Below are 10,727 nucleotides of genomic sequence, written 5' to 3'. Positions count from 1 at the left end.
AGCTAACGTTACCTAACGTTAGTATATCGATAGCCTAATTTAACGTTAGCTATTTATCCATACTCTAACTACAGTAAATGTCTGGATGTAACAGTACTGTATATCTGTATGTCGTGTATGTCATGATGAATTGAAAATGGGGACCTGATGTAAACAAGACTTTCTATCTCTCTGTTATCTCTCTGTTTTTACGATGAATTGGAAATGGGGGACCCTGGTGGAAACAAGACGAAAGTCTTTCTCTGGTCTGCATCCCCTTAACAATTGTATGTATTGAGCTGTACTGCACTGTACCCATTCTGCAATCTGTTAATAAAGTTTTCATTCATTCATTCATTCATGCAACCCCAATTAGCAGTTGTTTTTACTGTATTTATTCTGCAATCTTAAATAAACAAATCAAACCTTAGCTAATTTCCCCCCATGATGTGATTGATTGAAAACGTTATTAACAGATTGCAGAATGGGTACAATACAGTACGGCTAAATTCACACAAGTACTAAAGATGCAGTTTATGACATAAAGATATACAGTACTTTGTAAGAAAACGAGATAATAAAATATATATACATCCGAAGGGGACTATATTATTCTCATGTACAATGAAGTTGTGATATTTTCTGTATTGTCGCAGTGAAAGGGTTAACCCGTTGGTAGTGTGGTAGTGAAAGGGTGTATGTATCTAGCTTTTTAAATCCATTTCAAGGTACATTCACACACTGTCATACTTTTGTTTCTGAAAGACAACTACTGTTTCATATTGTGTCAGATTCTCAGATAGTGGTCCCCGCCACAACCGTGTCACCTAGTACTTTCTACAAGCTGGGCAATGACTCCTTCAAACTGGTGGCCCAGAAGATGAAGTGGGACGAGGCCAGGAGGCAGTGCCAAGCAGACGACGCATATCTGGCCAATATCCTGAACCCGATAATACAAGCCTTCATTACCCTGCAGATCCATAAGTTATTATCCATAAATTATTATTATTATCTCTGTGTGTGGCGTTAGGCGCTGAGCGTGGCACGAATAAATTATTTTTCAGCCCGCTTTTGTATCGTGCATAAGAACACAAATACTCTCGATAATCTATAGTTTATTTGAAAACTATTCATAAATCAGCCGGAAAATGACAATGTGTTTTGTGTATTCCAGTAAATGGCTATTTTCGTGGAATTTCTCTGAAATTACTAGAACTCTCCGAAACTATACTCGTATTCAAAACGGTATAAAACGGAAATGTACTGATGAAAAAACAATCCGTTTTGTACATCTTTGACTGCAAGCAAGTCATTGATAAGCGACGGGTGTATTAGACACATAGCCATAATTTAAGATATAGTTTATGCATTCGCAAATGTGCTCATCCTCCCATTGATTAACGTGGTGGCATCCAAGCGATAAATTGTCATATCCGGCTGGCAACCAATGTGTTAACCCTTTCACTGCCACACGACAGAAGGTTAACCCTTTACTATCACGCAACCGACGGCGATGCTCCATCATTAGCTCTGCATCCGTGGAGCTAATGATGGAGCATCGCCGTCGGTTGTGTGATAGTAAAGGGCTAACCTTCTGTATTGTCACAGTGAAAGGGTCAAGGACACTGGGTCAGACAGTTGTTTGTTCACAGAGGATCTTGTTCTCTCTTGTGACTTCTCTTTTCTCAGACTGGCGGCCGGTTCAAGTGGGTGGACAACTGGCCTCTTTCCTAGTCAAGTCAAGTCAAGAGTTTTAATTGTCACGGCATACAGGTATACAATGAAATGCGGGTGGTCTTGCCCGCAACGATGTGCAATACAGTGGTACAACATATAATAGAATCCAATAAAAAAAAATACATAGTGCAATAAACAGGTACAGGTAACATGGTGTGACATCTCGGTATCTGTACATAGTTATTTACAGAGCATGAAGGACATGCTACACCAAATGGGGGAGAAACGAGCCTACAATGAACGACGCCTGTGTCAGGGCTCTACAGTGCGAGCAAATTGCTCGCATATGCCCCTAAAAATATGTGTGTGCGAACCTGCAAAATCAAGTACTCGCACGGCGTGCGAGTGGGGCCGGCGAGTGCAGAGTACAGCCTCATTCGTCCTTTTTTTTCTCCGTTGCGAGAATCGTTAAAAAACTACAAGTCCCACAGTTCACAGCCGCATAAACGTTCCAATCACAGTAGAGTTTCCTGTGGTCACGCGACTGGAAACTGAAAGTAATTTTTAGCGTCAGCATAGATATATCTATGAGCGTCAGTGTCTGAGTCAGACAATACAGCCATGTATTGCCCATTCATTTTTATTTTGCGCGAAAGATACCGGAGAATGAGAAGTCAGGCGAGGCAGCTCATGTTACAGAGGTGATAGTTAACCAAGATACTGACGCTAGCCAGCATGCTAGCGAGGCTACACTCACTACTACCCCCACTGTAGCACCCAATGTACCCACTCAGGGCTGTACGCTAAGCTTTTTCACTAGGGGCACACTTGCCCCTAAATGAGAAATTTAGGGGCAAAGAATATTTTTTAGGGGCAAATTTTTAAATAACTATTTTACCATTATAGTAGGGCTGGGCGATATGGCCTCTAAATGATATTGCGATATTTTTTGGCCATATCACGATACACAATATATATCGCAATATTTTGACATTTCCTAAAGCACTTAAAAATGCTTGATTTAACCCTTTGATGCATACAGTCACGCCAATATGATGATTATAATAAGTCCCTGCAACATATGTTTGCATTATTAAACCATGAAGATGCTTTAAAAAATTATTTAATGAAAATGTACTAAGAGTAGTCTACTGACACACTAATAAAAAAAATTATTTACATCTAAGACTATTTATATAAAAACTCTTGGGTGCCCTTTTTTTGCACAGTACTGTGTTTTCTATCCACTTTAGCCAAACACACACACACATATATATATATATATATATATATATATATATATATATATATATATATATATATATATATATATACTACTGTGAGAAAATAATAATTACACACAAAGGGATAATGGCTTATAGCAGACTTAATGATTTTAGAATATTTCAGATAATGAAATTAAATGTTTATCATCAACTATCCAGTTAGTATTTATACTGTCTGTAACGTTTGGCTACTTTAAATCATTGAATGTAGAGAGAGAGCGAGAGAGAGAGAGGGGGCGAGAACGCACAAGGGAGCCAGCCCCCCCCCCCCCCCCGGGTTTTGTTCTAGGTTCGCGTTTTGATCGTCTAAGCTGCCGTAGGTGATGACGTCACACTCGAATGTAAACAGGAAGAGTCTAACACGGAGATGGAAAGTCACAGTGGATGATATACAGAAACGAATAACTAATAAATATGAAGTTATGTTTAAACTTCTGTTGTCAAGCGTTGTCACTTGTCAATATAACCCACCCCCTTTCCTCACTTTTCCACCGTCCCTGCTTCACTCGGGACCACCAGCTAACGTTAGCCTATAGCTCCGCCGTCCCTGCTTCACTCGGGACCACCAGCTAACGTTAGCCCATTGCTCGTGTCAATTAAATTGCATGTTATTAAATGTCCGCGCTGGTCTGTCTAATGAAATTACAACCGCAACATTATGTCGCCTGTACAGCCCTGGTTGTAGGCTAATGTTAGTGTAGTGAAATGCGAATGAAGGGGTGAAATCACTATTCGCAAGCTTGCGAGTAGATATAATTTTTCATTCGCACCGGCCAAATTAGGGGGCAATTTGCGCCGATCTCGTCGCAGCGTACAGGCCTGCCACTGTAGCTAACTAGCTAATGAAGCTACACCCAATGTACCCACTGTAGCTAACGAAGCTACACCCAATGTACCCACTGTAGCTAACGATGCTACACCCACTGGAGCCGGAGGGAAGACATACAAATTTAACGTGAATTGGCTAAACATTTTCCCATGGCTAGAGTTGGAAAACAATGTCATGTTTTGTAAATATTGCAGAAACAGGCAGGCAATACGCCCTTTGTGTCGGGAAACCCGCACCTGAAGAGATTCGGTAGTAAAACACAACGTCTCGCGGCGGCACATCCAGTCATCCAGTGTAGAGATTTGTACATATTGAGAAAGGAGAGACCATCCTTGTGAGTTTGTTTAGCACACACACACAGTGTGGGCCAGTGACTTTGGTGCTATTGCACAGTTCCGTTCCCATTTGAACATGCACATACAGAGTACTACTATACATGTACATTTATTTTTGTTTAAAAAAATTTGAGTTTGTTAATAAACTCAGTTACTAGAAAAAAATTCACTGTGCTCCTAAATTTCTTTGTGTGCTCCTAAATTTTTTCATTTAGGAGCACCTGTGCCCCTAATGAAAAAGGTTAGCGTAGAGCCCTGTCTACATGGACGTGGACCGAACGTGGAAGACGGCAGCATGCAGCAACAGCCACTACTCTCTCTGCAAGAGGTCACCAGGTCGCGTGTAGCTTTATGCCAAGCAAGCAGTGCAAAAATTTACCGTAGTGGCATGCAGTAATGCGCCTTTCATTTTCGCGGAAATAGGCTGTCTATTGCCATTCTCTTACCAGCTCCTTAACAACGCCTAAACTTAACCGTTCTAACCTTAACCAACTCCGAAACAATGCCTAACCTTAACCTTACCTTAACCATAGAAATTATATTGCCATTCTCTTTGACAAACTCTAACCTTAACCAGCTCCTTAACAGCGCCTAAACTTAACCGTTCTAACCTTAACCAACTCCGAAACAATGCCTAACCTTAATCGGCGAAAGAATACACGTTAAAAAAAAATCACGTTAAAAAATATTTTCGATGGGATTCGAACTCGCCAGCAAACAAGTCATAGGATCCACAGCCATGTGTCCTTGCCAATTGAGCTATTTGTTGGATACTGAATAAGGGGCGGTGACTTATATATATTGAGCTCCGCTCGTGTCGCATGCGCGGGCACCTCGCGCGAGCACGCCGGCGCACGCACGCACCTGAGCGAGCACGCCGCCGCCGGTGCACGCACGGTAGCATTTGTCTGAAAAGAAGGGCGCTTTACCGCACTAGCGTGCGGTGACGAATGCGGAAGCATTTTTGCACTGCTTGCTTGGCATTAACGTACAGGCCACCAGGTCTGAATATCTCTATATGATAATAATAATAATAATAATAATAATAATAATAATAATAATAATAATAATAATAATAATAATAATAATAATAATAATAATAATAATAATAATAATAATAATAATAATAACTTAATTTGCATAGCACCTTCACAGCAGTAATGTAGACATAATGGACATAAAATAGACATAGGCATAATATTAGCATGCAATTAGCATAAAATAGTGCAATAGTGCAGTGCAATAAAATCGCTCTAATTTACAGTACAATAATCACTGTGCATGTAATGAGTATAAGTAGCAGAGTGTATTAAAAGGCTACGGTGAACGAGGTACGTATTTAGCTTACTTTTGAAAATATTTAGTGATCTAGCCTAATGTCCATAGGGTGTTCCATGGCTTTGGTGCATCATTCGCAAAGGCTGCCTCCTTGATTTTCTTTTGGCTGTGGTTGGGAACCTTCAATAAACCAGTAGTCATTCATTAATTTGGCCGTCCTCAGACGGGTTCGCCAGTGGAGATTCCAATCATCCCGATCCTCCATACATCCGACCAGTTGCGTAGGGCTCTCCACACCTGCGTCCTTCCTCAGTATGTCTACATATGTTAGCGTGGGACATCCTCTTGGTCGTCGCCCGTGTGTTGGCTCCCAGAGCACCAGCTTGGTGTGGGACGTCCTCTTGGTCGTCGCCCGTGTGTTGCCTCCCAGAGCACCAGCTTGGTGTGGGACGTCCTCTTGGTCGTCGCCCGTGTGTTGGCTCCCAGAGCACCAGCTTGGTGTGGGACGTCCTCTTGGTCGTCGCCCGTGTGTTGCCTCCCAGAGCACCAGCTTGGTGTGGGACGTCCTCTTGGTCGTCGCCCGTGTGTTGCCTCCCAGAGCACCAGCTTGGTGTGGGACGTCCTCTTGGTCGTCGCCCGTGTGTTGGCTCCCAGAGCACCAGCTTGGTGTGGGACGTCCTCTTGGTCGTCGCCCGTGTGTTGGCTCCCAGAGCACCAGCTTGGTGTGGGACGTCCTCTTGGTCGTCGCCCGTGTGTTGGCTCCCAGAGCACCAGCTTGGTGTGGGACGTCCTCTTGGTCGTCGCCCGTGTGTTGGCTCCCAGAGCACCAGCTTGGTGTGGGACGTCCTCTTGGTCGTCGCCCGTGTGTTGGCTCCCAGAGCACCAGCTTGGTGTGGGACGTCCTCTTGGTCGTCGCCCGTGTGTTGGCTCCCAGAGCACCAGCTTGGTGTGGGACGTCCTCTTGGTCGTCGCCCGTGTGTTGGCTCCCAGAGCACCAGCTTGGTGTGGGACGTCCTCTTGGTCGTCGCCCGTGTGTTGGCTCCCAGAGCACCAGCTTGGTGTGGGACGTCCTCTTGGTCGGCGCCCGTGTGTTGGCTCCCAGAGCACCAGCTTGGTGTGGGACGTCCTCTTGGTCGTCGCCCGTGTGTTGGCTCCCAGAGCACCAGCTTGGTGTGGGACGTCCTCTTGGTCGTCGCCCGTGTGTTGGCTCCCAGAGCACCAGCTTGGTGTGGGACGTCCTCTTGGTCGGCGCCCGTGTGTTGGCTCCCAGAGCACCAGCTTGGTGTGGGACGTCCTCTTGGTCGTCGCCCGTGTGTTGGCTCCCAGAGCACTAGCTTGCTAGTCGGAAGTACGTGGTGTCGGTGGCAGTGACCTGCAAGTTTCATCCTCCTGGATGCCACCTTGTCGCTCAGCCTTGGTAGTCCCCCGTACAGATGCTTGTTGGTTACATGCTCATTCAGTACGCAGTTTCCCGCCTGATCTCAAACCTACCGAAGTCGGCCCATGTCACCCCACTTCTTAGGGACCTGCACTGGCTCCCCATTGCCGCACGAATCCGCTTCAAGGCCCTCGACCTAGCATACCGTGCGGCAAAGGGAACGGCTCCCGCCTACCTCCGGTCAATGGTCTCTAACTACACACCCTCAAGACCCCTATACGCTCTGCATCTTCCAGCTGCCTCAGACCTACTCCTATCCAAGCTCCGGGAGGGTCATCAAAGAGAAGCCGCCTATTCTCAGTCCTTGCCCCATAATCAGGCCTGTACATTGCGACATATATGTCGCACGTGCGACACTGACGTCAGTCTGTGCGATGAATGAATTGACTTCAGTAGCACTGGTGCGATGGCCCGTGGAGCAAGCAAAAAAAAATAAAGTGTGACGGTAAATTGAATGGACCACAGCGCCACGCTATCCACTTGGTACTTGTAGTCTCGTGCGATTAAAAACAATGTCCCGTCTCGCGTAGAGTCCATAATCAAACACCAAATCCCATAATCCCTAGCGAACAATATCCCCGCGACTAAGTTGCGAGCTCAATGTACACTGACTGGGTGACTTCGACAAGATGAAGCGCTTTTTTAAGGTATTAAATCCAACAAAAGAAGTACAAGATCAAAACCCCAAACGAGCCCGAGAGGGACCACCGTTAATAGAAACGAGACAAAAGGAGAAGATTAACAAGATGTACAGATATAACGCAGAGTGGGAAAATGATTTTCCGTGGATATTTTTTAATGAGGAAGCACAGCTATTATTATTCTGTCACTGGTGCCGGGAGACTCCGGAAAAGATCCGATCAGAGAATCCCTTGACTCGCGGGTAACAATATCCTAAAAAGGGATAACATTAATAAACACAATACGTCCCATCGACACATTCTTGCCCGGGATGCCTTCAACGCTAAACAAACTCCTGAGCGCGGGCCGGTGTTCTGCAAAATCCTACTCCCGCACCCTCTTGCACTCGCTGAGTAAACAGACGACCAGAGCGGATGATGCTGATCTCCGTGAGGTAAAGTTTAAGATGAATGTGGCATATTGCATCGCCAAGGAAGAAATGCTGTTCACTAAATTTAAGCCGCTAATTTTACTCTGTAAAAAGAACTCCATCGTATGGCTACTTAAATTCCCCTCCGGGATCAATAAAGTATTAATTATCTATCAATCAATCTATCTATCTATCTAATAACGAGACAATATGCAAATAAGGTAATAATAATAATAATTCATTTTATTTATAAAGCCCTTTTCATTCATGCAGAGTTCCTTGTACTTAGTTCTGATTAATGCAATAGTGTGTGTGTGTGTGTGTGTGTGTGTGGATCTGAAAAAGTGGCCAGCAGACATGATGCTGGAACTGTGACACGTGTGCAGTGCACACACACACACACACGCACGCACACACACACACACGAATAATAATAATAATAATAATAATAATAATAATAATAATAATAATAATAATAATAATAATAATAATAATAATAATACATTTATTTATTTGGTTCCACAAATATGTACAGGTGTTTGTATGCATTATATCTATTTGTTATGTTGGTTTCTAGGTGTTTCTAGGTTGGTTTCTAGCTTTCCCTGTAATCTGAGTCCACACCAGCGCTGCCTGGTCTCGGACTGCTTCATATCGGTTATATGGTTATGTCCTTGTTCTTTTTGTTTTACATTATGGGCAAATAAAGAAAGAATTTGTCTAAAAGCATTTCTTGTTAAAGTTTGGATTTTGTGTGCCCTGTATGCAAGATTCATGTCCCTTGCCAGTCACATACCTATTTAAGTAATGAACTGCACTACTTGTGGTTGTTTTTAGAGATTTTAGAGACGTTTTATACTCGTGCTACAAGATTTTGGCCTGTGCTACAAAACTATCAACCTCTGTAGCACCAGTGCTATGTGCAAAAAAAGTTAACGTACAGCCCTGCCATAATGGTAGAACGAACTTCCCACCACAGTTAGGACAGCCGAAACTCATCCAATCTTTTGCTGTCGACTAAAGACACACTTCTTCAACCAATATCTGAAATACAATTAATAAATATATCTAACCCTAACTAACCTTACTGTCATGCACTTGTCCTAATATACTAACCCAGTGGTTATTCCTAATACCATTATTTATTGTTAACTTGTACGAAAGGGGTACTAGAACTAGCAAACTCTTCCACACAATTCTCAAACAATGCAAGGGGAATTGAGAACATAATAACTAACATTCTCACATAGCAAGTGAGAAAATGAAGAACAACTGTGAAAATTAAGAACAACTGTATTTCAGCAAATGTACTTCATTCAAACACTCTCTGAATGAACACTCTCCATATCTCTCTCACACTCTCTCCATCTCACACACTCTCTCTCTCTCTCTCTCACACATGCACAAAGTGTAACAGGCGAGGGATAATACAGTTCAAACAAATAAGTGTATTTCTCTGTCTTGTCAGATTCTATCTCTCCCCCACTGTGTCTCTCCCTCTCCATCTCTCTCCCCCCTCTCTCTCCTCTTTCTCTCTCCCTCTATCTCCTTCCCTTTCTCTCTCCTTCTCTCTCCCTCTCTCTCCTTCCCTTTCTCTCTCCCTCTCTCTCTTCCCCCTCTCTCTCCCCCTCATTCTGTCTCTCTCACACACACACACAAATTTTGCGTGGGCTGATCCATAGTGGGCGAGTGCCTGCGGTCAACCGCGGTGGCGATCAAACTAAAATATTTTTATTGTTTGCGGTTAATTTGCGACCTGGTTAGTTAAAATACAAATATAATTAGCATAATACCGCCGATATCCTGCATCAAATCCCGACTCTTTCCAGAGGGATCTTCTTCCAATCAAATAAAGTCTAATCCGACGGCAGTAACAGCATAAGGATGAATGAATAGTGATGTGGATGTAAATCAACAAAACACTTGTAGTTCATTCTAGAAGTGACAGAAGGCTTTGAGAAACGAGTGTTCAGTCGCTCGGTATAGTGTGTGGCTACTTACCAGCTTTTGCTATGCGAAACTTAATTTAGTCTCTTGAAACCTGTTTTTTCATGCATTAGTATTATCTCATCCCGATTCTCCTTATTTCAGGTGAGTGGCACTGGATCGACAACAGCGTCGTGGACTACACCAACTGGAAAGTCGGGTATCTCATGATGCAGCAGTTAAGGTGTTGATACCATTCAGCACCACATATCTGTGTGAAGCTGGCTTTTCATCCATGACGGCTCTGAAAACAAAATATAGGGCCAAGTTGAGCCTTGAGGATGACATGCGTGTTGCCTTGTCAAAGATCTCCCCACGTATTGACCGTATTATTAGCCAGCAGCAGCAGACCTCGCATTGAGCTAGAAATTTCCACTGAGTGAACTAGTGCTTATTTTCTGTATTTATTTATATTTTTTGAGAAATGGTAACTTGGTGATCCTTTTCTGTATTTAAAAAGAATACGTGATTTTCTGTTTTTGAGAAATGGTCAAACTTATCCAAATATGCTATTTTTATGGAGAACAGTGCAGCTGCAACAGATAGCACTTTAGTGATCCTTTTCTGTATTTAAAAAAAATACATGATTTTCTGTTTTTGAGAAATGGTCACACTTATCCAAATATGCTATTTTTATGGAAAAGTGTGCAGCTGCATGTGCAGCTGCAACAGATAGCACTTTAGTGATAATTTTCTGTAATTATTAATGCTATTTGATTTACTAATAACTACAAGCAGTGTAATGTCAACAGTACTAAGCCATTTAGACCTGAAACACCTGTTAATAATGCATTATATAGCCTGCATATACACACAAATGTGTTTCCCGGTTTCTTAAATAAACATTATTTTGAAAGCAAGCACTTTT

At 43.1% G+C, this 10,727-nt stretch overlaps 1 long non-coding RNA gene across 1 annotated transcript; it reads left to right on the top strand.

The window, feature by feature from the left end:
- Nucleotides 1-775: 775 nt before the first annotated feature.
- LOC311241187 lies at nucleotides 776-10,318 on the top strand. Its single transcript, XR_014620516.1, has 4 exons — nucleotides 776-963; nucleotides 1,669-1,752; nucleotides 4,322-4,442; nucleotides 9,965-10,318. It is a non-coding gene; the product is annotated as an uncharacterized lncRNA (long non-coding RNA).
- Nucleotides 10,319-10,727: the final 409 nt, after the last annotated feature.

Source organism: Notolepis coatsorum (assembly GCF_963971535.1).
Source record: "Notolepis coatsorum genome assembly, chromosome: 1".
Classification (NCBI taxonomy): domain Eukaryota; kingdom Metazoa; phylum Chordata; class Actinopteri; order Aulopiformes; family Paralepididae; genus Notolepis; species Notolepis coatsorum.
This window is presented reverse-complemented; position numbering and strand designations above follow the sequence as displayed.